Source organism: Mustela lutreola, chromosome 9 (assembly GCF_030435805.1).
Source record: "Mustela lutreola isolate mMusLut2 chromosome 9, mMusLut2.pri, whole genome shotgun sequence".
Lineage (NCBI taxonomy): Eukaryota > Metazoa > Chordata > Mammalia > Carnivora > Mustelidae > Mustela > Mustela lutreola.
In genome coordinates, this window is record NC_081298.1 from 24,376,640 (window position 1) to 24,402,410 (window position 25,771).

At 44.4% G+C, this 25,771-nt stretch overlaps 1 protein-coding gene across 10 annotated transcripts in view; it reads right to left on the minus strand.

The window, feature by feature from the left end:
• The window catches only part of RALY (RALY heterogeneous nuclear ribonucleoprotein), an 80,798-nt gene extending 58,781 nt beyond the window's left edge, over nucleotides 1–22,017 (minus strand). For 3 of the 10 annotated variants that reach the window (XM_059133494.1, XM_059133491.1, XM_059133485.1), the window contains exon 1: nucleotides 21,793–22,017. The gene's annotated coding sequence lies outside the window, so the exon portion shown is untranslated. Of the gene's footprint in view, nucleotides 1–17,515; nucleotides 17,537–21,047; nucleotides 21,425–21,792 lie in introns of those variants that run through there. The other 7 variants (XM_059133488.1, XM_059133487.1, XM_059133486.1 and 4 more) reach the window with 6 other exon arrangements.
• Between the last annotated feature and the right edge of the window lie 3,754 nt (nucleotides 22,018–25,771).

Here is a 25,771-nt window from a genome sequence, read left to right on the forward strand (position 1 = left end):
TCCCTCTCCCCACCTCCTGTTCCTGTATTACTGCCACTCAGTAGCTCCTATTACAGCCCCAAATCTGGCAAGGAGCAAGAGTTTAGGATTGACAATCTGATTTGCTACATGTTAAGGAGGGCATTAATGACAATCCCTGTGTCAGGAGCTCCTGGTCAGATTTTTAATGGGTTTCTCTGTACTAATTCCCTAGTCTAGAGTGACCCTCCTTGCCTTGCCTGCCTCAACTCTCCCTCTTCCTTCAAAGCACAAATCAAACTTCTCTTCCCCAGGAAAGCCCACCTTCACGCCTGTATACCCAGGATCCCTTGCACATGCGTCCATTAAGGCATACAAAGAATACTGTGGTTGTTTCCTGTTTGACTCTGATGCTAGATCATAAGGTCTTTTCATGGCAGGAACTGGGTCTTCATATGGGAATTCTTAGCACTAGCACAAGCCCTGACACATTTGAAATACTCCATAAGTACTTATTTTGTTTTGAAGATTTTATTTGACAGACAGAGATCACAAGTAGGCAAGAGAGGCAAAAGGGGGGTGGTGAGCAGGCTTCCTGCTGAGCAGAGAGCCTGATGCGGGACTCGATCCCAGAACCCTGGGATCATGACCTGAGCCAAATACAGAGGCTTAATCCACTGAGCTACTCAGGTACCTCTCAATAAATACTTGTTGAATGACCAACTACAGGGGCAATTTGGTCTGACCAAAACTGGTAGCTGAGCATGTTATGCCCTCAGGTACTACAATCCCTACAAATAAATACCCAGTCATGAGTCCCTTCCCCCTCCTTGCACAGGGCCAGTTCAGAAACCTGACTCTACAATCCATGCAGGAGGAGAAGTCCTCCCATTGATCCCAAATGATGATTGATCTCTCCCATTACAACCTGTTCATTCCTTAGGGACCTTGGAAAGGAGATGAGAAAGCAAAACCAAGCAGAGCATCTCCCCCCACCCTCTTCATCAATGATTTTAAAGAATTTCCTCCAGTCTTTGAAGGGCTCCAGGGAGAGAGCCTGAGCTCCAGTTCAATCTGGAGAAAAGTAAGGGATCGTCCTAGTAGAAAACACTTCATCAGCTTGGAATCAGTGCTGCAAATGCTCAGAAATCTAATGTAGTACAATACAGAACACGCTATGTGACATAGGAGAGCCAAGTCATTTCACTTCTCTGAGCTGCAGATTCCTTTTCAAACCTATCCCTGTAGGTTGTTACAGTAGGAGAAATAAACATACAAATGGGCTTTAAACCAGTATTTAACACTCAGTAGGTATTCAATAGAGGATTTTTACATCTGAAGAGGGCAGCTATACTATGTAGCATATTATGTTTAAGTTTACAGAGGTGGGGAAAACATATCAAAGGGGGATACAAGTTAACCATTTCTCTGCTGGGGCAGCCCTGCCTGCTGGTCCCAGGGAAGAAGGCTACACCAGAATTGTGCTGACAAGTGTAACCAAAGCCACTTCATGGTAATCAGATTCTCCCTAGCTAGGAGCACTCTAACCTCCTCCCAGGATTCCCCTGGCCTGGCTGCAGGCCCATTATTGATCCATTTCTAATCAGGACCTGTGTCACTACTTCTGACAGAAGGTCAGGGCCTAGGCTGTCTCTGCTGGTCTCTGGCCAAAGCCTGAAATGCTCTGCCCAGGGTAGACCCAGAGAGCCACCACTTCTTTGGTAGAAAGGGATACCAGACTGAATTCATCAAAAAGCAGCATAAAATTTTAAGAGATGAAAGTGTCATTGGGACACGTGGATGGCTCGGTTGGCTAAGTGATTGCCTTCAGTTCAGGTCCTGATCCCAGGGTCCTGGGATTGAGCCCCACATCAGGCTCCCCGCTCAGTGGGGAGCCTGCTTCTCCCTTCCCCTCCATCTGCCTCTCCCCCTGCTTGTGTACTGTCAAATAAATCTTAAAAAAAAAAAAAAGCCACATTTAGGATTTACTTAAAGAAAGAAAGGAAGAAGAGTGAGTCAGTCCTTTATGAGCATGAGCTTTGTTACATTACAGGGGAGAAGGCAGAAGTCCAGAAAAGATAATTTGTCCAAAGCGGTACAAAAAAGATAATGCACATGTTACTCATTTCTTTCTTCTTGATAACTGCTTCCCAACCTGGCTACACAACAAAAGACTCTGGGAACTTGTGAAAAATATAGTTATCTGCGTCCTGCCCCAGAGAACGTGATATGGAACATATGCAGTGGCTCTCTTTTTCTAAGTTATATGATCATGTTCCAATAAAAGTGAACCCTGAAATCACAGGACCAGTTTGCACCTAGGTTCAAATCTACCTTGGGTCATAATAGTGCCATTTAGAAGTAACCCTCTATTGTCTGTCCCAGCCTTCCCTCACCCCAAACATAACAAGGTTATTCTAAGGGCTTCAGAATTATGTCATAAATGGTTCAGACTTCTAACAGTCCACTAGTGTGGCTGTCAGCAAAGACATTTCCTTTCAAAACTAAAATGTCTCTTATGATGATTAGAAATACCCAAGGAGGGGCTATGTAAAGAATAGCAGGAGATGGTGCGGTATTGAGTGTGAGACACAGAGCATCGGGAGATGTGTCTGTGTATAGGGAAGGACTTGTGTGGGTATGTAAGGAAACAGTGTGGTGTCTGTGAAGCTTGCAGATACCTCCATAACACATACGATTCTGAATAGTTAGGAAACAGTGGGATGGGGGTATTGGAGGATAAATGTGTGGGTACATGGCAAGAGGAGGGAGTAGGTAACTTGAAAATGTAAGGGAGAGAAGCAATGTCTGCACCTTTGTGACTCAATTTTGTGTCTATGTATTGCAAAGCATATGAACTTGGAAGGATAGGAGAGGGAGTATGTGTGGCCTAGACACTTGATGCATGAGAAAACAGATCCATGAGCCTCTCTGACTCATCCAGCCCCAGCTTTGCCTGAAGGCTCATACCACTCAAGGGCAGGCCTGTCTGCAGAAATTTCTCATTAAAAATGACATTATGACAGCTACTAAAAAAAAAAGAAAAATGATAACAACACCCCCAGCATCGTGGGAGGTTAAATAAAGTCAATGCCAATAAAACACAACAGACACATAAGAAGCAATTATGCCACGATTATTTTTCAGCTTCACAAGGGGAGGTGTTTATTTGAAGTTAAATATTGTATAGCTGATTCACATCTCAACCCAAAGGACTGGATTTCCTGGGTAACTTGGGAAAGAAGGCAAGAAAGAATGAAGTAGGTAGAGAAAAGTAAAAAGTAAAGAAAAAAAATTTTTTTTAAATGAAGAAGTACTGGAGAAATGAGAAGATGAAAGAAAGGGGAAAGGTTGGGGGGAAAAAAAATTAAAAGCCAAGCAGGTTGTAAGAGATAGGAAGAAGAGAAGGAAAGAAGAAAGAAAAAAAGGTAGAAAAGACAGGAAAAGACAATTTCCTATAGGCTGGCCTAGAAACAGTACACACTCTAGCAGGAATTCTGGCTAAAGGGATGGGTGGTGTAGGTGGTGAGGCCTCATCTCTACACGTCCTCATTGTTTTTAGTCCAACCACTGCCTCCATCTGGAATGTTCTTCCCACCATCTTTGCCAAGCTTTTCAACTTCTAAATCTTCAAGGACATTTTCAAAGGCTACCAGCTTTTAGAAGCTTCCAAGATTTCTCCCAGTTAGAAGTTAGCTCTCAAGAAGTCCCATAAACTTCCACAGCACTTTGTCATATTTGACCTAAGCATTTAACGTTCAACTTTACACCAAGGTATCAGTACACATACGTTTCTGTTATTCATTCTCCAAGTACTATTTATGCCAGGACTATTACAAAGACACAAAGGAAAAAGATAAGTAGTATACTGTTCCCTGGCCCATAATATCTTAATTTCATGAATGAGAGCAGATTTGGGTGTGATACAACAGCAGAGTACAACTACAAAAGTAGAAGCAAAGTGGAATGACCATGGAAAGCTTCATTGAGAAGATGGCATTTGAAATGCTTTGAAAAGATGAACAGCAGCTTGTCTGGTTAAGGGGGCAGGGAGCTGCGAGCTTTCTACTCAGAGAACAGTCAAACAACAAAGTCATTCTGAACTGAGCAGGAAGACGGGGAACAGTGGGTGTTACCATGCTGCTGACAAAAGGCAGCAAAGGTGGCATGAGACTGTATGAGCCTTGCAGCCAAACCCAGAGTTGAGATTTTATCCTTTCCAACCTGGGGTGAGGTGGAGAATGGGGACAGTTTTAAAATGTTTACTCTCCTTTACTTAGTTGCCCTACTTTAGAGCAAGTCCCCTCAAAAACCCTGCAAACAGGTCCAATCCCAGGCTCTGCCTATTACAGAGGCATTATAAGAATTTCCCATGGAGGAGAAGGGCAGGCAACAGTCAGAAAAACAAGGAATAAAAGGGTGGGGATTAGGAGTTGGGGTGGGGGGGAAGTGATGCACAAAGTAGGGCAGTAGGGTCAAGGAGAAAGCAGCTGGAAGAGAGGAAACAGAAGAAGCAGGAAAGCACGAGGAGAGAAAGATCTTGGCACTGAGGTTTCTTGTTGCTGAGCTGTCCTGTATATCTTTCTAGGTAGAAAAAATAAGGTCAATCTGATGCTAGTGACAGAAATAGACCCTCTGCGCTAAGACTGAGCACATTACTAACCGCCACCTCAACCCTCCCTTTGCACAAAATGAGAGTTATGCCAAGAAACAGAGTTTGCCCCAGCTCTACTAATCACCCTAAAAGTAGCCAAAACACCTTGCATGCCCTGAAAGTGTGTGAGGCAGAAACACCAAATAAAGGTCTAGAGTTCGACACAGGGCCTGCCCAAGACCTCAGGAAAGTTCTGCTTCCTTCCCTGGACCTCAATTTCATCCGAAAAACAAGGGTAAAAAGGTGAAGCTCTCTTAGTGGTTAAGAGAGCCTATGAATTTACAGAATGTGTTTCCCACAGAGGGTGATATGCAATATGGGATTTTCCTAACCTACCAAGTCATAACTTCATTCTTTCCACTCTGAGCTATGATGAGTATGAAGCCAAGGAGAAGTCAAACTCAGAATGGCAGCTGTCCCTGACACTATCATCCATTTGGCCCTGTCCAAAGTCTAGTTCCTTGCTCAGACCTGTTTATCTTCTAGGTCACAAACAGATGCTCAGGCCCAAGATGTGTTTTGTCTGACCCACATAAATTTGTTTAAAAAACCTTTCAATTAATTGCTAACATTCCAATCAGATCTCGTGTTTTTGGGGGTTTTTTTTGTTAAGATTTTATTTATTTATATGACAGACAGAGATCACAACTAGGCAGAGGCAGGCAGAGAGAGAAAAGGGGGAAGCAGCCTTGCTGCTGAGCAAGGAGCCCGATGCGGGGCTTGATCCCAGGACCCTGGGATCATGACCTGAGCCAAAGGCAGAGGCTTTAACCCACTGAGCCACCCAGGCACCCCAGATCTCATGTTTTTAAAAAGTTAGTTTTCTTGCTTCTCAACAATATCAGAGTTCTTAGGGCACCTGGGTGTTTCAGTCGGTTGAGCATCTGACTCTGGGTCTCGGCTCAGGTTGTGATATTGGGCTCCCAGCATCAGGCTCCTCGATCAGCAAGGAGTCTGCTGGAGATTTCTTGTCCTCTGTCCGTCCCTCCCCACGTTGTGTGTGCTCTTTCTCTAAAATAAATTAATAAATTAAAAAAAAAAACCAGAGTTGTGGCAACCCTAGACCCCGTGGGGTAAAAGTCAAAGAGCTTACTGTAATCCTATAATTTATCTAAGGCCTTCTCATCTTAAAAAAAAAAAAAATCCATACCAACATGATTTAATGAGTAAACTTTTCAATTACCAATTATATTTATACTAATTCACCTTCAAAAAATTTGAGTACATTGATACTTCAGGAAGATATGTTTTATCCCATGATTTCATGTATCACCCAATATGCACCCATGTGTCCCATTTTGAGAAACTCCAACATAGTTTATCTACTCACTCAAAACATACTTAGGTCCTATGGTAGGGATCAGGAAAACAGTAATTAACAAGACAGGTATGATTCTCGTATTTGTGGAGCTCATGGTCCAGTAGGATATAATGGAAAAAAGCCATAAAGTAGGGAGCACAAAGGAACACTAAGCTAAGGATCTCAAACAGGGACCTGTCTATAAAAAGGAAAAGTTTTAATTAAGACTTTGCTGCTGAAAAGTCCTTTCCAGCTCAAAATTCTACTAGCATCACAAGAACTTAGCCCAATATCCTTTTTGAGTCCCTAACACATATTAGCTTCCTCCCTTTATCTGGGAAATCATGACCAGTTGTCATGGAAATTACCATGGTGCTCCACATACAAGATGATGTTACAGTAATTGCAAGAAGCCAAAGGGAACAGGCAACGAGATGTAACTCAGAAAAAGTCACCTACTTTCAACACACAGGAGCTGCTGCTCATTACAGCTAGGTGGGTAAAAGACCAGGGGCTAATTCCTAAGTAAAACCAATTCTGTATTAGAGGTCATGGTTTCTTTCATGAGGCACTGGGACCCAGCTTCCATACCCCCGCCACCCTTGCCACACAAACTTGTGAGTTTTAGAGACTGCAAAAAAAATGCTAATTTTACAAGGACACGGTTCACTGAGCCTTGACTAGTTTGTTGTCCTTGTGAAATCCTAAGCCAAGCCAAGAGACAGACTTACTAGCCAGTAGGGATACCAAAGTTTCTAATAAAATGAAGATAATTCATCTAAGTCCCAGGGGACTAAGAAGCATGGTAACTGGGCAAAGTTCCTCCAATATTACAGAGTTCCATTTAGAGTGGGGTTGGCCCAAAAGGACCAAGAAGGTAGCAAAACCCAAGAGTTTTGAAGAAAAAAGTTCTAGTCTGGTGGTAAATGGCAATTGGCACTGGACTTGGGTATCGCAGAAACAAAAGGAAATGGTGAGGGCTTTGACAAACTTGAGAACAAATATGCCCTATCTAAAGAAGCCAAGCCAAGGGGCGCCTGGATGGCTCAGTGGATTAAGCCTCTGCCTTCAACTCAGGTCATGATCTCAGAGTCCTAGGGGTGAGCCCTGCATCAGGCTCTCTGCTCAGCAGGGAGCCTGCTTCCCCCTCTCTCTCCGCTTGCTGCTCTGCCTACCTGTGATCTCTGTTTGTCAAATAAATAAATAAAATCTTTAAATAAAAATAATATGCCAGCCAATAAGAAGATAGAATGTGAAATAAACAGAAAGAAACGTAACTCTTTAGCAAAAGCATTTTTGCCAAACTAAGCTGGTAATGCAGACTTACCCAAAGATGAGAAATCACATCTTTGAGCCAAAAAAAACAGAAAAAGCCAAGCTACAAGCTTCTTAAATATGGACAAGACAGTGCACAAGGAGTCACAATACAATGAGTCCCTGGCAGTGGGCTCTGGGGTCAAGGAGTGAACTCTTCCATAAAATAGCAGGGTACTATTCCCACTTCTGTGAATAGGAAAACTGTTCCAGCCCGATACTTCCTCAAAAAATCCTCCTCCCTCTTCAGGAGGAATCAGTCACCCTCATAGCCCACACCAGGATCTCTGATCTCATACAAGTTATCTCTACTGAAAGGCAGCCCGAATATCCCCAGGCTGGGGTCCAATTCAAAACAAAACATAAAAACACTGGTCAAGTCAAACAAAATATATATGCAGGCCAGAAACACCCCAAGGGGCTGTCAGTTTGCAACCCTGATCTAGAGGATAAGATTCTCTGACTAGGGGCACCTCAGTGGCTCAGTGGGTTAAGTCTCTGCCTTTGGCTTGGGTCGTCATCTCAGGGTCTTGGGATCGAACCCTGCATCGGATTCTCTGCTCAGAGGGGAGCCTACTTCCCCCTCTCTCTCTGCCTGCCTCTATGCCTGTGATCTCGGTTAAATAAATAAATAAAATATTTTTTAAAAAAGATCCTCTGACTAGTTCTGAACAGGAAAGATTTAGGAGTCCCCTAAGGATGCCTAACATTTGTCAGAGGAACACTGCTTTTCCAAGGAGCTATCCAGGGTCCTAGACCACTTGGCTTCTGAGCTTTAGAACCCATGATTCCACAGCCTTTGGCTTAATCAACTGCCAAAATTATTTTTAAAATAAAGATTTAAAGATATTAGGTACCTATTACATGCAAGGCACTCTAAGGATACAAACACCCTGAACCTTACTTCTCTGGACTTTTGACTTTACTACTTACAGCTGTTATGTCAGTCTGGACCCAGCGCCGACTGTCTGCCACCCAAATTACTACAGACTCAAACCACTGCTCTATACCACATTCACTCCTATATACTACATTCACTTCAATGGCTTGGCTAGCCAGTAAAATGAAGGCTCAGCAGCTTAGTTCCCCTCAAAGAAATATCTTTAAAAACTCTTGTCCCTGGGACGCCTGGGTGGCTCAGTTGGTTAAGCAGCTGCCTTCAGCTCAGGTCATGATCCCAGCGTTCTGGGATCGAGTCCCACATCGGGCTCCTTGCTCGGCAGGGAGCCTGCTTCTCCCTCTGCCTGCCATTCTGTCTGCCTGTGCTCACTCTCTCTCCCTCTCTCTCTCTGATACATAAATAAAATCTTAAAAAAAACAAAATACAAAACAAAACAAAAAAACTCTTGTCCCTGATTTCCACAACTCCAAGTTCCTTTTCTTTGGAAAAGAGCACAACTGCCCCATTAGGGTCAAACATCCTTGGTGTGAAGAGTACAATGCTAAATCTAAATGTATGCTCTCCCCTGAAAGACGGCATTCCCGTGCTTTACTCCAGCATTATTCTATCATCTCCAGATTTCCTCAGCATTCCCATAAAAGCAGTAACACCTATGCCAAACAGAAAAGAAAAAAAAAGACTAGCTGCCCTTGAAACAGTAACTCAATCCAAGGAGGGAAGGTTTATTGCTGGAAAAACTTTGTTTCTTATTTACCAACTTCTCAAACTTGATTTATGAACAGGGGAGAACACAACAAAAATGGTTTTTAGAAAAAGGCACCTGGCAGCAGGGAGGAGAGCATGGCATGGAAAAGGGCAAGAAAGGATGCGGGGAGGCTAGTTAGGAAGCTCCTATAGCCTCACCATGGCCAAAACAGGCTCCATGTCTGAAACAGGGTATGGTCCTACAGTCCCTAGCTATCTGCTCACTCAAGACAGTCTTATTCATCTGAGCATCACCCTCAGCATCTAGTACCATGCCATCATCACATGGTAGGCACTCAAATGGTCACAGATATATAAACCACCAGTGCTGTGGAAGCTCTCAGTATACATATCAAAGAAATTAAGGCCCAGAGAACTTAAAGTGATTTGCCCAAGCTCAAAGATTGGGTGAGTGGTAAAGAAACAAAGAACACAGGCTTTGGAGGCAAGAAGGTCTGTGTTCACATCCAAGGTAGCTGTGAGGCCATGGGCAAGTCACCCAACTCAATCTTTCTCAGTCTGTTTTCTCATCTGCAAAATAAGAATACCTATTTTTTTGTAGGGTTACCATGAAGATTAAGACATACTGCCCCCTAGATACAACCATCAATTTACAGGAAATTCAGAACACAGAAAACTCTACAAGAAAAACCCAGTTACTTCAACAGATAAAGGTAACAACCACAAAAACAGAAGTGAAATTATGAATTAAAAAACTTAAGATATGTAACAACCATTTAAAATATGTGGATCTTACATGAACCCTAAGTCAAACTAAAAATAAGATTGTGACATTTATGAGATAATTGAAAATTTGAACACAATCTGGATTTTGATGGTATTAAGGAACTGTTAATTTTATAAGGTATGAAAATGGCATTGTGGTTGTGTTTCATGTTTTCTGTTTTGTAAATAAACTTTACCCCCAACCTGGGGTTGGAACTCACGACCCTGAGATCAAGAGTCACATGCTCTCCTGACTGTGCCAGCCAGATGCCCCTGTGGTTGTTTTAAAGTCATCCTTTAGGGGTGTCTGGGTGGCTCAGTCGCTAAGTGTCTGTCTTCGGTTCAGGTCATGATCCCAGAGTCCTGGTATCAATCCCTGCATTGAGTTCCCTGCTCAGCAGGGAGCCTGCTTCTCCCTTTCCCACTTCCCCTGCTTCTGTTCTCTCTCTCGCTGTCTCCCTCCATCCAGTAAATAAATAAAATCTTTAAAAACAAAAACAAGTCATCCTTTAGAAATATGCTGTGAAATATTTAAGGGCAAAATAGAATAGCTGAGATTTCCTTCAAAGCACAGGAAGAGAAGCAGGTAGGAGTATAAACAAAATATAATTGTGAACTGAAGCTGAGCAATGCGTGTATCATGCTACATTAACCTATTCTGTCTACTTTGTGTATGTTTAAAATTTTCCGTATTAAAAAGAACTGGTTAGGTTTAAATCCTGGCAACTCCACTTACTGGTAGTGTGATTATAGGCATATGTCTTAACCTCAGAATGTCTCAGTTTCCCAACTATATGATGACGATCAACAGAACCCACTTCTTAGGGATGAGGTGAGAATAAATGTTTTTATATATATGTATATAGACAGATTTATATATGACATATAAAATTTATGTAACATGTAAATGACAGAAATTTAAACTTCAGTTTTATAATACATCATTTATAAACATCTGTATATATACAAACACACAGAGTTTAGCATATAGAAACTTTCAATAAACATCAGCCCTGTTAGTATGAACACATGGTACAAAGCATAGTATTCTCAACACAGTGGGTACCCAACACATGGCAGCAATTATTAATATGAAACACAGACTTGGGTGTAGAACCTAGGTTCAGATTTTTAGGTACTCAACTAGTCTCCTTGACAGAAAGCCAAAATACCCTCTGGTAAATGTCCCCAGTGGCAGCTCTAACATCCCCAGTCTCTCCAGACAAATACCCCAGGATGTGACATAGGATCGGGACCAGACTAATGTTTAACATAGAAGTACTGCTCTCTGGGAGCAGGCAGGGCCACCTATTACCACCAACCAGGTAATTTAAGGTCCATTTTCTAATATTTACTGACAGAACAAAGAGGAAAGGCTCTAAGAAATGATCAATGTTCAAGCCAGCCTTCAAAGTGATTTGGTAAAAGTACGGAAAAAACACACCCAGCTAGGGTCCAACCGGCAAGATAAAAGCTGACAAAGAAATGGCAATTTTTCCCTGAGCAAATATACAAGTAATAGATGAGCTCTGAGAGACTAAGCTCTTGAGGTTTTGGCATTCCCCTCTCGCCCCCTCCCCCTTCTTTTAAGAGAAGACAAACTCTCAACATAATTCAAGTATGACTGTTCACTGGATTAATTTATTCCCTGAAATGATGTAATTATGGGCAAAGAGTCATTCTTACCTTCTATCCAGCTTAAATACAAATCGGCTTGGGAACAGCAGACCTTTTCCACCTGCTCCAGAAGGCTATGAGAAGGCATCACCCACCCTTAAAAGTATGAGACACATCCTCCCCACCCCCAGCTCATAAGCAGGAATAGGGATGCCACTCAATTTAGTCATTCATGTGTTTCTATTCAAGATGTTCCCGTCATACAGAATGTCCTCTCTCCATCTCTACAGCCTAAAATCTCCTGTGACCAAACTTTCTGGGGAAAAAATGGGAGGAGAAAGGAGAAGGGCACAGCAACTGAGAAGGGGTATCTGGATGCTGCTTCTGGATAATCTGGAAGTAGAGTCCAGACACAGAAATAATGGTTCACAATTTATAAACATAACCAGACAGAATATTAGAATCTAAGTGGTCCCAGATAACATATGGTCACTATCTTTTTCCTATAAAACCCAGCAAAATGCTCACACCTCCATAAATATTCCCTGGTATCACACCCCCACAAATGAAGCAATCTCTCCCTCCTCTGTAATCCCAATCCCTTTAACTCTTTATGGTACCTGAGAATTCCTAACATGGTTCTTAAAACTCATTTTTGTAACTACGCACCAACCAGCAGGACTTAAAATGAAAAATACAGACAATGCTAAGTGCTGACATGGACATGGAGCAACAGGAATTCTCTCACATACCATTGATGAGAGTGTAATCTGGTATGCCTCTGAAAACTGTTCAGCAGTAACTACGAAAGCTGAACATATGCCCACTCTGTGACTTCAGGTTGCAAAACACTAAATGCTCCCCCTGAAATTTTTCCTACCCTTTTGCCTCATCACTACTCCTGTCTAAATGCTTCCACCATTCTTTTCTCCAATCCTAAAGGTTGATTCAGACCACTCTTCCTGATCACTCCAACCCAAAGAGATCTCCCCTTCTTTTTTTTTTTTTAGATTCTATTTATTTATTTGACAGAGATCACAAGTAGGCAGAGTCAGGCAGAGAGAGCGGAGGAAGCAGGCTCCCTGCTGAGCCGAGAGCCCGATGTGGAACTCGATCCCAGGATCCTGGGATCAGACCCGAGCCGAAGGCAGAGGCTTTACCCCACTGAGCCACCCAGGTGCCCCGAGATCTCCCCTTCTATGGGAAACTCTGCCATTTACCCATTAACTATGACAAATGACTCATGTATTCATATATAAATTGCATCATCTTGTTTTATAATGTTCTTTTTTACGTTTAGTAACATTATCTAACTTGCTCCTCACAGTAACATTGTGAGGAAGTTAAGATATGAAATATTAACCCCATTTTTATAGATGACAAAATGGAGGTTCCAAGAGGAAAAATGACTTATTTCCATTTACCTGGCCAAATTAGTACCAAGAAATAAGGGTAGACCTTGGTCTTCCAAACCAAGCTATCTATACCAAACTGCCTTACTGTTAGATATATATTCATGATAATCTTATCTCCCCAAAGAGACCATAGGTTCCCTGAAAGCAAGAATATGCTATACATGTCATCCCTCACAGCCCCAAGAAGGCACTAGGTGTGCTCCCATTTGGATGGCTGATCTCAGTATTGTCCGCAATACTTCAAGAACAGGCACAGACATATTTCCTCTTCTAGACCTCATAGGCAATGCTAAATTGTTGGGAGAAATTATGAACACAACACAGCATCCCAACAAACTTTTTTGAGTATAGGGACCAGGAAAGAGGAAGATCTTACCCTTCAAGATCAGGGTAAATTCAACAGTCCCTCCATTTCCCAAAGGCTCTGTGCTGCAAAATGTCAAAGTTGGCTGACACAGACAGTGGCAGTGGGCTTCAAGAACCACAATTTAATCACAACTCATAAGTCACAAATTGGGCAAATACCAGAAGCCACACCTCAAATAATTTACTTACACGCAAAATAGAAAACTATTTTACTTCAAAACTGAGTATAATAAAACTTAAAATAATTCAATATGAAACTTAATTTTCTTCCTTCCTAAATAAGAACCTAGACAGTATCAAATCTTTCTGGAAGCCATCCAGAGAATTGATGTGAGGAGAAAAGGGAAAAGCACTAGGCAGATGTCTAGACACCCAAACCTGAAGGACAGTCTTGTCCCCTACCCTAATATTCTTCACTCTATACACTGCATGTGGGACACCTCAGCAACAAAGGATAAAGAGAGGCAAAATAAAGGTGGGGAGGCTCAGTTGTTTAAGCAGCCAGCTCTTGATTTTGGCTCAGATCATGATCTCAGGGTCCTGAGATTGAGCCCCATGTTGGGCTGTGCTCAGTGGGGAGTCTGCTTCTAGACTTTTTCTCTCCCTCTGTCCCTCCACCTGCTTGAGTGCAAGCTCTTTCTCTCTCCCTCTAAAAAATAAATCTTTCTAAACACTGGAAGTCATATTCAAACAGGTCTCCTTGCCTAGTGATACATCCATCAATTCTGCTATTTCCAGTCTGAACCCTCACCCCAAATTTCAGGAGTAAGAAAGAGCTAGGATCTATTGTACCTCTCTGTCTCCCTCTCAAAACTGAAAGTAATTGAGGGCAGGAATTATGTCCTGCTAGGTATTTATGTTCTCCATAGAGAGAACACAACAGGTACTCCAAATTCCTAGAAATGAATAACTGAACTTTGAGATGGAAAGCAGCTACACAAGCATAATCACACTACATCAGCTAGGTAACCTATTTGGCATGGTAACTCTACCAAGCCCCTAATTTTAGTAAGAGCTGATTTTAATTGGTGTGAAAATCAATTTAGAGTGAGTCTTTTAAGGTTTGAAGAAAAGATGTTCTTATGTTCAACTGATTCAGGCATAGCTATCATTACTATATTGACAACACTGTCGCTCAGTGCCAGATTACAGCTATCTGGAAGAACAAAGTCCCAAAGCCTTAAAGTGGTCTGTGTAAGCACGGAACAACATTTGATGTCTCAATGCAACATGATCATACTTCGAGAAAGGAAACCCAGACCTAGAGAAATAATGAGTTATGAAAATGATTCTTTTTTTTTTTTTTTTTTTTTTTTAAAGATTTTATTTATTTATTTGACAGAGAGAAATCACAAGTAGATGGAGAGGCAGGCAGAGAGAGAGAGAGGAGGAAGCAGGCTCCCTGCTGAGCAGAGAGCCCGATGCGGGACTCGATCCCAGGACCCTGAGATCATGACCTGAGCCGAAGGCAGCGGCTTAACCCACTGAGCCACCCAGGCGCCCCTGAAAATGATTCTTTTAAGTCTACTGCTGAGCTTGCTTTCACTGGCACAAAAAATTACAAAGGAAACTAGAAAAACAGATCAACAGACACCACGCAAACAATACCTTTAACTAGGCTTAGTAAAATCCTTAATAAAACAAAAAGGAGAACTGCTAAATACCAGATAAATGTCTCTAGAATGAAGAAAACCTGGCCATTAATATTAAGCTTATAAGCCTGGCCTTCTAAAGAGAATATTTACTTGGAATAAAGCAATGATTCTTACCTTGACAAATAAACAGAACTATTCACTCTCCACAGATGGCATTTCAAGGGCCAGGTAACCTCAGCAGAGGTATCTATCTCATAAACCTGAAGCTCTAAGGAAATGCAAATTTTTAGTCTAGTGTTTTTCCATTCCTAGTACTGTTTGGGCATATTATACTGTGTATATGTGTGTGTGTGTTTAATTTTCTCTTTATTCTGTGATTTTAAACAGTTTGCTACATATTTAAATGTAATTTTTTTATAGTCTTATACTCCAAGTTTGTCCATGGAACCACAGCTCCAAGTTTATAATGGAAATCAGCAGACAATTTGATAAATTCACTCCACAAGCAATTTTTCAGCAATCTGTCCACTCTAAAAAGCAATATCCATCTGTTTATATACAAAAAGTTATCTGCGAACCCAGAATTTAGCCCTCTGACATACTCTCAATGCTCTAGCAAAGCCACTTATGTAAAACTAGAAATTCATACAATTAAGGGGGGAAAAAATCATTCAAAATTATCCAGTCCATCCCTGTTGTTTTAGACAGGAAGACTGAGATCCCAGAGAATATTAGGTAATTACAATTTATATTTCTTTACCAAGCATCAAATGCCTATTTCCCCCAATGGAACCACACTGAGCATGCTGGGGAGAATGGCCAGACTTGCACTTTAGTCAGAGGAGCACTCCAAATACAAGTGTCTCGGAAAAATCTAAGTATTCAACCACAACCTCCCTCCCCTTACCCCTTCATGTAGAGTAAAGGACAGTGGACAGCCTGAATGCCTTTTTAGGAATATAAACTGGAATCCAGTGATATTCCACCCTTCCTCCCTCCTCCATGAGGTACAGCCCATTTATTCACACCAAGAACATTATGAAGTAAAATACACTAAAACGAAGGAAAAAGAGTGGGTTTTAGAAACAGAAAAGATAACTAATGATGATACTTGGGTAGATGCCTATCTCTATTAGATACTCACTTAAGCAGGGAGATGAAACTGAGTAGAGAAGGACCTCCAAACTTCTCCGGCTCCGACCCTTTTGGTCTTTTACAAAACTTCAGGGAGGTCTGAGATGATTTTATGATGAAATGAGGCCAGCCAAAGAAGGAAAGGAGTTGGCCAAGTATACAAACTGAGTTAGTAGCAGGAATCAGACTGAATGGTTCTCAGGCTCACGACTACGTTGCTAGTTTATCCCACTGCCCCCTTCTCTCTGAGTCTAAAAGCTGTACTCCAGGGGTGCCTGGGTGGCTCGGTGGGTTAAAGCCTCTGCCTTGGGCTCAGGTCATGATCCCAGGGTCCTGGGATCAAGCCCGGCATCCAGCTCTCTGCTTGAGCTGGGAGCCTGCTTCCTCCTCTCTCTGCCTGCCTCTATGCCTACTTGTGATCTCTATCTGTCAAATGAATAAATAAAATCTTTAAAATAAACAAACAAATAAAAATTAAAAATAAAAAAAGCTGTACTACACCTCAGGTCTGAAACTATTGGGTAGTTGTAGATCAGCAGGCTAACATTACTAGTCATCTTCTCCCCCTTCCAGTTACACATTTTATACATGAAGCTAAAACTGAAAAAAAACTAGGTTTCTATAGACATTCATGTGAAAAATCCTATCTCTACGCTTTCCCCTACCATTGCCTGGGGCAAAAAAAAAAAAAAGAGAGAGAGAGAGAGAAAGGAGGAAAGAAAATGTCTCTCCAAGAGATACACTATCTAAACCATCATCTAAAATCATAAAATGTTATTGCTAGAAGGGACCCCTGTAGTCATCTCATCATTATTTTCTATCATTACTGATAGAATATCATAGATGAATAAACCTGGACCTTTGCCACCTGATGAAAAGACTAGAGTAAAAAGCAGGGTCTCCTGACTTGCCCCAACAAAAGTCCCCTGTGGTCCTTCTCCATTCTGTCCCTTCCTGATCTGCCCCACCCTACCCTCTACCTCTACCACTGTTACCTAAGCTACTGAGAACTGCTGCCTTTTTTAATACAAGCTCCTGAAGCTACATTTTATTTACCTTGTTTTCCCCCTGTGCCTAGCAGGTAGTAAACATAGATGACTTAGAGAGGGCCATATTAGCAGATGGAAAGAATCTCAGTACCAAAGGGCATTGTCTAGGAAAAACGTAAGCATTCCTTGGCTTAATGTAAGCAGTATTCAGGGTTATGCATGGCCTAAATGTCTGGAATCTAGTATGTCCTCCGTTTCTAAACTAGCGTTTACATCATCTAGTTTAGCCAGAACAGTTACCAAATGTGTTGCGCAATACTGTCCCTCATGCATGCCCCACCCCCAACCCTCCATATGGAGAACTAGATCAACAACTAGAAGGTAAAGGAAAGCAGATATAAGACGATCCTGCATGAGAAATACACCTCCTCTCTTATGCCTTCACCTCAGTAAACAGCATCCCCATCTACAGAACTGCACCAGGTAGAAATCTAAGAAGTCATCCTTGATGACTCTCCACACCAATAACTGTTCTGTCTCAGTGCTCAATTCCTTCTACATATACACATTCTTCATTTGAAACACCATCATCTCCTACTTGTTTTACCACAACAGCCTCCTCCTAACTGGTCTTTTTGCCTATGGTGCTCTAGTCCTCCAAACCACTCCCCAAACAGGTAGCCAGAGATATCCTTCTAAAATGCCCACAGGAGCATGGCCCCCCCCTCACCCTGCAATGAAGTCCAAATTCCTCAACTGGGACAACAAGGCCCTTTCATGACTTGGCTTCTGCTCTACCTACCTTACCAGTCTCATCTCCTCTCTTGTCATATTCACCCATCTTTTGCTTTATGCTCCACCCAGGAATCTTGAGCAACGTGAGAGATGTATTTAACCCCTCTGGGTCTATTCCTCACCTACAGAACAGGAGTAACAGTATGTACTCGGGTGGTTATAGGAAAAATTAACACATGTTACATGCTTAGAGTAGCACCTGATACCGGAAATAGCCAAAAAAGTGTCAACTATTACCACCACCATCTCGAGACTTGCTATTCCTTCTGCCTAGTCTTATCTTTGTCTCCTCCTCAACTCTCCAAGTATCTTTTCCTCCTGCCTTATGTCTCTATTTTTCTTGAGATCTGAGCTCAGCCAACTTCTTTGAAGAAGCCTCCAAGGCTGGGTTAGTTACCACTCATCTATGGTCTAATAGTGTTTATCCCTATTCACAACACCTCTCACATTGCCTGTTTCCTTGCCTGCCTTCCCCACAAGGCTGTATAGACTCAGATCCCAAGCTTAGGATTGTGCATGGCAGATGCTTAATAATTTTTCTGTAAATGAAAAACTTTCTAATAATGAAGTGTCCAATGGAACCGAATCCCAGCAAGTAGCCAATTCAAACGTTGGCCAGATGGCTGGCTGGTCGACAGGACTTTAAAAGCCCTTCAACTACAAGATCCTATCCAATAAACAATTCAACACATTCAGACCTCATTATCGCACTCAGGGGTTTGAACTTAATACATAGGTAATGTTAGGCCATCAGATCTTTAAGCAAAGTGCAACATGCTCAGATCTGTTTGCTGCCCTATTATCCATCTCTGGAAAACCTCCCACCCCACCCCGTTGGTATCAGCACAAAATTCCAACTACCTTTCAAAAACACCATATTCCACAATGTCCCAAACACAGAGAAACAGTCAAACCTAATGGACTTTTTAAGGCATTTAACTCCATCTTAACCACCTGCAAGCAGTGAGTATTCATGAACACCCTCTAGGAACCCAAAGCTAATCCTTTTTGTGTGACTTTATGGAAAGAGGAGAGCAGAGAGAGTGCATTTCATAAAGATAATCCATTTAATCGTCCTCTGAGTAGTTTTGATCTGAGCTGCTGTCACAGCACTGCTATTCTTGATCACTGCAGCCTGATATGCCCAAACCCTGGATAGTCGGAAAGGCAGGTGCAAACAAGGCCAGGGTGGAGAGTCCTCTGTGTTCTATTTCAAGGGTAGGAGGTCTCCTTGGAAGATACAAAAGGGGCAGAGATTTCCAGAAAAGGCTTCTGTGATAAAGAACTCCAATCTACAGCAAAAAAAAGGCGGGAAAAGAGCTTAGCCAGAGGTACAATAGGGCTCAGTTCCAGCTCTGGGGCCGCATGCCACACCCTACTGCAGATAAGGACTAATCATTTTGCATTTACAAAGCACCCTGAGGTAAAGGGAGGCATTAAAAGTGCCAACTTTGCCAGTCACTAAAGGACCAAGAAAAAAAAAAAAAAAGAAAAGGTAGGATTCCACTTATATGGGGTTCTTAAAGTAATGAAATTCAGAGACAAAATATAATGGTGGTTGTCAGGAGCTTCGGGAAGAGGGGAATAAGGGAGTTGGTGTTTAATGGGTACAGATTTTCAGTTGGGGAAGATAAAAAAGTTCTAGACAACGACAGTTAGTGGTGATGGGTGCATTACTTAATGCCAGACAACTATCCATTTAAAAGTGGTTACAATGGCAAATTTTACCTCATATATGTTTTTACCAAAGAAAGAGAAAAAGAAAAGAACAGAACCCACACTGGCTTCAAAGTTATTTTGTTTCAGGTTATCAATTACATGATCCTGAGCAAGTCATGTAACCTCTCTAAGCCTGTTTCTACCTCTGTAAAACAGGGATAATGATACCTAATTCAAACACTCCACTCTGAGGAATAAATGAGATACCCCACAGCAAGACCTTAGTCCAGGAACTGGTACCCGGTAAGTATTTTAATAAATGTTAGGTATTATTTCTCCTCCTACTACTACTACAATAGACTTTCACAGTCATTTCTCAGTCTCCACACAAACAGCGTCACAGAGCCACAATGAGTGGCTCAGTTAATGATGCTTCATCAAATCCTCTGCCCATGAAAGGTGTCCTGTCCTCACCACTTGTTAATTTAGTGACCTTACCAAGGCAAGTGCCCCAATCTTGCTGTGTCTCAATTCTCAATTACAGCTGTAAAAAGGAGACTTAAAGCAAACTCTCAAGACCTCTCACAGAACTGGGTTAGAAATCGGATGATTCCAGAAGAGTACTATACACCATAAACAAAGTACCAAATGATAAGAGTAATGACTAATGAGAACTGGCACACCTGTGCACCGAACCTGAACTCCTTTTAATGCTAAACCTGAGGCATGGAGAGAGGTTGGAACTAACGAACTTTCTCAAGATCTAAATTTACTCAGGATTCCTGGTCTGTTAAGGCCTGAGTAAGTAATTTAGTGCCCCTTCCAAAGGTGTCAAGGGATGGCAGAAATAAAACTATTACTGGTCTGCAAACCAAAAGACTGGGAATTATAAATCTGATTCTGTCACTAACAGTCTGTAAATTTAGACAACTTACTTCCCCTTTCCAGTGTTAACAGGGTAGAAGGAACAAGGCAGCTAAAAAAGACTAGATGGTAAAGACCCTTCCAGGTACTACATACCGCAACTCTGAATGCAGAATTTTGGAAAGAGGAGAGCACAACAGACCTGCAGACTGCAAAGAACAAATACAAAACATTAGAAGACTCCTTCAAGATGCCACCCAGGAACTCGTATTTTAAAACATTCCCCATAATAGAGATCAAACACACTGGAAAACTAGAAACTTGCCAAAGTTAATTTTAGTTCACTTTTACCCACTCTTGGTCTCCTCTGAAAAAAGGGAAAATAAAACCCTATTTCAAGAAGGGAGATGAAGCAGTTGACTTTAGCCATTTCCTGCTTCTCCTTCCCCAAGTAGGAGCTGGAAATCTAAACACTATAGAGAACACAAAAGGTCTGGCTGTTGGGAAGGGGGAGGGGGGGACGGTGGCGGGCAGGAACATCCCACAAATAAAGGATAGACCTCACTATTAGGACTTAAGCCTTCCTTGAGCTAAAAACCCAGAGAAAGTCAGCTGAGCTTGAGATCTGGAGTCCCCTACATTCATCAAATTCTACGGGGCAATACTAGCAAGAAATTCACAGTAATTTCTTTCCCCTCGGACCTCCCGTATCCCCAGAACGGGATTTCATCCGTAGTACAACAGACACTACCCTAGGAGTCAGGGAAAACGGAGTGACCCAAGGGTAAGTCAAAATCCTCTCTGCACTAAAGGATTACACAAGCTCACACTAAGAAATAAATAACAGGTACTTCTAGTACCACGGCTTTACACTTCTGTAGCTACTAACTGTGATTGGGAGCAAATTATTTTACCTCTCTGTGCCTTGCTTTCTGCTTTTGTAAAGGGGAATACCCCAAAGGCCGTCCTGAGAAATAAGGTTTACTAAGTTCCTAGTCAAGTCCATTAAATGTTACCTGTTGGTATTAAACGCTTCTCTCACATACTAGCTCCCTAAATCCACAAACATCCTGCGAAGCGACTTTCTTTTCCCCACTTTAAGGAGGGGCAAACTGAAGCTCGGCTGCACGGTGGGGCTTGCGTGAAGTGCGGAACACCGCCCCAGCTCGAGGGCGCGTTGTTGCTCCTCTCCGAGCCCCAAGGTGTGCAACGAGCCCAGCGACGGCAGCGGTGGGGGCCAAGGCGGCGCTGAGGCCCGTGGAGAGCGAGGCAGGGCCAGCTGTGCGCGCCTAGGGGAGCCGGCAGACCGAGCCCGGGAGGGGGAGCCGGAAGAAGCCCGGGCCGGGACCAGAGCCCGGGCTCGGCCCGCCCAGGCCTCCCCTGCGCGGCCTCCGCTCCTCTCCCTCCTCCCCTCGCCGGGCGGGGCGGGGCGCGAGCACAAAGACTTCAACTTCCGAGCGGGCGCGGGCCCACCCCGCCAACTCCTAGCCCAGGCCCGGCCCGCGAGGAGGAAGCGGCCAAGGAACGCCAGGCGGCCGGGGGCAGGCGCTGAAGGGCCGGGCCAGCGACACGGGGTTTGCTGGGGGAGGTGCGGGGGTGGGGAGGGGGACGGGAGTTACTCCCGCTCTTGGGACGCCCAGAATGGCCGAAAAAAAGAGTTTCTAAAAATAGGCAGCAACCCGCGCGAAGAGGCTGGTGGCGGAAAAGGAACAAGGAACAGTCCCCCGCACCCCTAAGGAGGCGCCCGTGGCCCCCACTCACCCGCGCCGAGAGGTCTGGAGGAAGCCGCGCGGCGCGGAAGGAGGCGGTGCCGCCGCACTCGGGGGCGGAAGGGAGGGAGAGGAGGAAGAAGGCTGCTCCGGCCGCGGCGTGAGGAGCTGAGCACACGCGCGGGAGTCGCCCCCGCTGCCGCCCCCTCAGCTTCTCCCGGCTGCGCCCGCCTTACGCCCGCGCCGCTCGCGCGCCCCGCCGCACTGACAGCGGCGCGAGCCCCGCAGCCGCGAGTCCTTCCCTCGGCCGACACCACTGAAGCGCGCGGGGGTGGGGGCGCCCCGAACGGCTTTCCTTAGCTTGGCCCCGCCCGCCGCTCCGGCCCTGGTCCTGGTCCCTCCCTCCCCACCCCCGCCTCTGTCTCCGGAGGAGGACACGAGGACACGAGCGCTAGGAGTCCGCAGCCCCACCCTGACACAGCCCGGCTTCCCGAGAGCACGAGCTCTCCCCACCCCCTCAGCCTGGCTTTGGAAAGGTCCAGAGCTTCGGCGGGGAGAAGAGGAAGGAGGGGCCAGGGCGGGGCCTGCCGGGGAGGAGGGACTGAGGAAGGAGCCTGGAGAGGCGGGGCTAAGGACTGGAAGGGTTGGGGTGGGAGAGACAGAAACTCTCCTACACCAATAAGCGAGCCGAAGGGGGGCAGGGTTGAGAGGGTGGTGATGCCGGAAAAGAAAGAAGCGTAAAGCAGGTATGGAAGACGGTGGAGGCCACGCGGAGCCAGGAGCAGGGCTGCACTTGGAAGGAGGGGTTGCGGGTGGGGCTAAAGGGAGGCCGTGCCCATAGGAGGAGTCAAGGGTGGAGGGAGACTGAGGCGAGGCTGGAGGGGAAGCGGAGCCCTTAGAAGAGGGGGCGGGAGACGGTGCGGAAGGGAGATCCAGAAGGGAGGAAAAACTGAAGCGGGACAGAAGAAGGCGGGCCCGGAAAGAGAAGAGGGAGGAGGGGGCCCAAAGGTGGCCGCTATGGGGATGAGCCGGAAGGAGGCGTGACCAAAGGCGGGTCGCGAGGCTGAAGCTGGAGGTAGGCGGGGCCTGGAGATGGGACCCAAACACGTTGGCGGGGGGCGGTGCGGGAGGAGTGCGTAAGGGACGCAGTAGGAAGGAGCTCCAGGTCCTCTCACTTTCAGGGAACCGGGTGGGAGTAGAGGAGGGTAGCGCCTCGCTGCTTACTGTAGGGCTGGGCGGAGAGGCCGCGATTGGGTTGGGTTTGGGGAGGACGTGCCACTCCCACCTACAAAGGAGGTTTCAAGTACCTTTACCCTTCTAGGGTGCCGGAAATGTTTTATAACCCGATCTGGGTCGTGGTCCTCTCTCCTGAAAATTTCTCCTGCCGGAAACTCTGACCCAAATCAGTGTTCCAGCCTCCACGGAACAATCGGAGGGGTCTTCCTAGTGCACACGAAGACCATTGCCCTTCAGTCTTCAGCTATATAGACTTCTTGAGGGCTTTCGAAAGTCTCCATGTGGCCGACCTGTGATTTCATGATCGTATTTGTCACATTGCTACCCCCAGAACCTGCCAAGTCCTAAAAACAGCAGAGTTTGAATGGAATCCTGGCCCTGCCACACCAACAATTACAACTCTGCTATGTTGTTTGATGACCTCCAAGTCTCCCTTCAGAGGAAGAAATCAAATTAGAGAGATGGTAACCCTGAGACCAAGGCCAAGAACATTCTTCCCCTGCCCCTTCTAACTCCATTTAAATATCACCTCCTCAGAGAGTACTTTCCTGAACACCCGACTAAAGATGTTCTCTTAATTTGGACTCTTTCATTTCCTTCATGGCATTTCTTAGTCTTGTCATTTATTGGTGTGTTTGTATGTTTTTGTCTATCTCCCCACTAGAAGGTAAATTCCTTAAGACCAAAAATCTTTGGTTGAGTACATCACTGTTACCAGACCTGGTGCAATGGCTGCTATAGACCTAATGTTCAGTAAACACTTCAGTAAATGAATCAATCAACCCATTAAGAGATTGGTCCCTGCCAATCTCCTCTGCTCTGCTTCTGGCCACTCCTAGCCACTGGCCTCCCTCCCTTTGTACAGGCCTTACCATGTGTACTTGAATACACCACAGTCTTTCAGCAGCCTCTGCTATAGCATAATTCTCTCCTTGGACTGCTCTTACCCTTCTGCCTAGATGCCTCCTGTTCATCCTTCAAAACTCAGTGCAGGGGGATGCTGGGTGGCTCAGTGGATTAAGTCTCTACCTTTGGCTCAGGTCATGATCTCAGGGGCCTGAGATGGAGCCCCGCATCAGGTTCTTTGCTCAGCAGGGAGCCTGCTTCCTCCTCTCTCTCTGCCTGCCTCTCTGCCTACTTGTGATCTCTCTCTCTCTATTAAATAAATAAGTAAAATCTTTAAAAAACAAAACTCAGCGCCGGAACCACCTCCTCTGAAAGGCTTTCTCTGACCTCCCATCAGCCCCACCACCAGCTGTTCACCCCTCCCTGTTCATAGCCTCTATTATAAAACTTGCCTGTGCAGGTGATAATCCTCTTCCTGCTGGCACTGAGGATTATATTCACAGCTTCATAGGTCCTGACCTGCCCTCTGCTACCATTCTGACCTTATCCCCTCCGTAATTGCTTTCGCCTCCTCTTACTCTCCTCCAGCCACACTGGCCTTGCTATTCTTCTGACATGCCAAGCATACTGCTAACTTCAGGGCCTTTGCACTTGTGTCTGCCTCAAATGCTCTCCTCCTTGAATGGGCATGGCTCACTCCTTCAGGTTTCCACTCAAATGTCACTTCCTCAGAGAGGCCTTCCCTGGCCCACATTTAAAATAGCGACAGCATGGTGCACCTGGGTGGCTAAGTTGGTTAAACTTCTACCTTCAGCTCAGGTCATGATCTAGAGATTGAGCCCTGCGTTAAGCTCCTTGCTCAGCGGAGAGGCTGCTTCTCCCTCTCCCTTAGCCCACTGCTCCTCCTGCTTATGCTTTCTGTCTGCCAAATAAATAAATAATTTTTTTATTAAAAATAAATAAATAAATTAGCAGCACCCTGGAGTGCCTGGGTGGCTTAGTTGGTTGAGCATCTGACTCTTGGTTTTAGCTTAGGTCGTGATCTCAGGATCGTGAGATTGAGCCCCATATCACACTCTAAGCGCAGGGCAGAGTCTGAGATTCTTTCTCTCCCTCTCCCTCTGCTGCCCCTCTGCTGCTAGCTCACTCACTCTCCCCGAAATAAATAAGTCTTAAAAAAATAAAATAGCATCACCCTACTTCTCTGTACCCTTTCCTGCTGGATTTTTCTCCATAGAACTTACTACCACCTGAAATAAGTGTTCATTTGTTTGTTGTCTCTTTTCTGTCCCCACCTTCTACTACATTTTTTTGTGATCTTTACAAGGACAGGGTTTTATCTGTTTTGCAAATTCCTCAGTCTCTAGAATGAATATTTGTTGAATGAATGACTATGCATTAAATAGAGATGTGTTAGGAATACTCTGTGCTGTCCAGAAGAATCCGTGAAGATTAGAGCATGAAGGGAAATGACCTGAGGTCTTGAGATCAAGCCCCACATCAGGCTCTATGCTCAGGTTGGAGTCTGCTTGGGATTCTCTTTCCCTCTCCCTGCCCCTCTAACTTGTGTGCACATTGTCTCTCTCTCTCTCTCTCTCTCTCCCCCCCCCTCCTTTTTTTTTCTCTCTCTCTCAAATAAATAAAAATTTAAAAAGTTTTTTAAAAAATAAAGAATAGACTGATGATAGGAATTGTCTCACATGGTTATAGAGGCCAAGAAGTCCCATCATCTGCCATCTGCAAGCTAGAGCTCCAGCAATGCCAGTAGTATAATTCAGTCCAAGTCCAAAAGCCCAAGAAGCAGGAGCAGGGATGTCCAATGTCCTGGGCAAGAGAAGATGGATGTCAGTTCAAGCAAAGAGCAAATTTGCCTTTTTATTCTATCCAGTCTTCAACAGATTGGATGACACCCACCTCCATTGGTGAGGGTGATCATAGTGTAGCAGTTC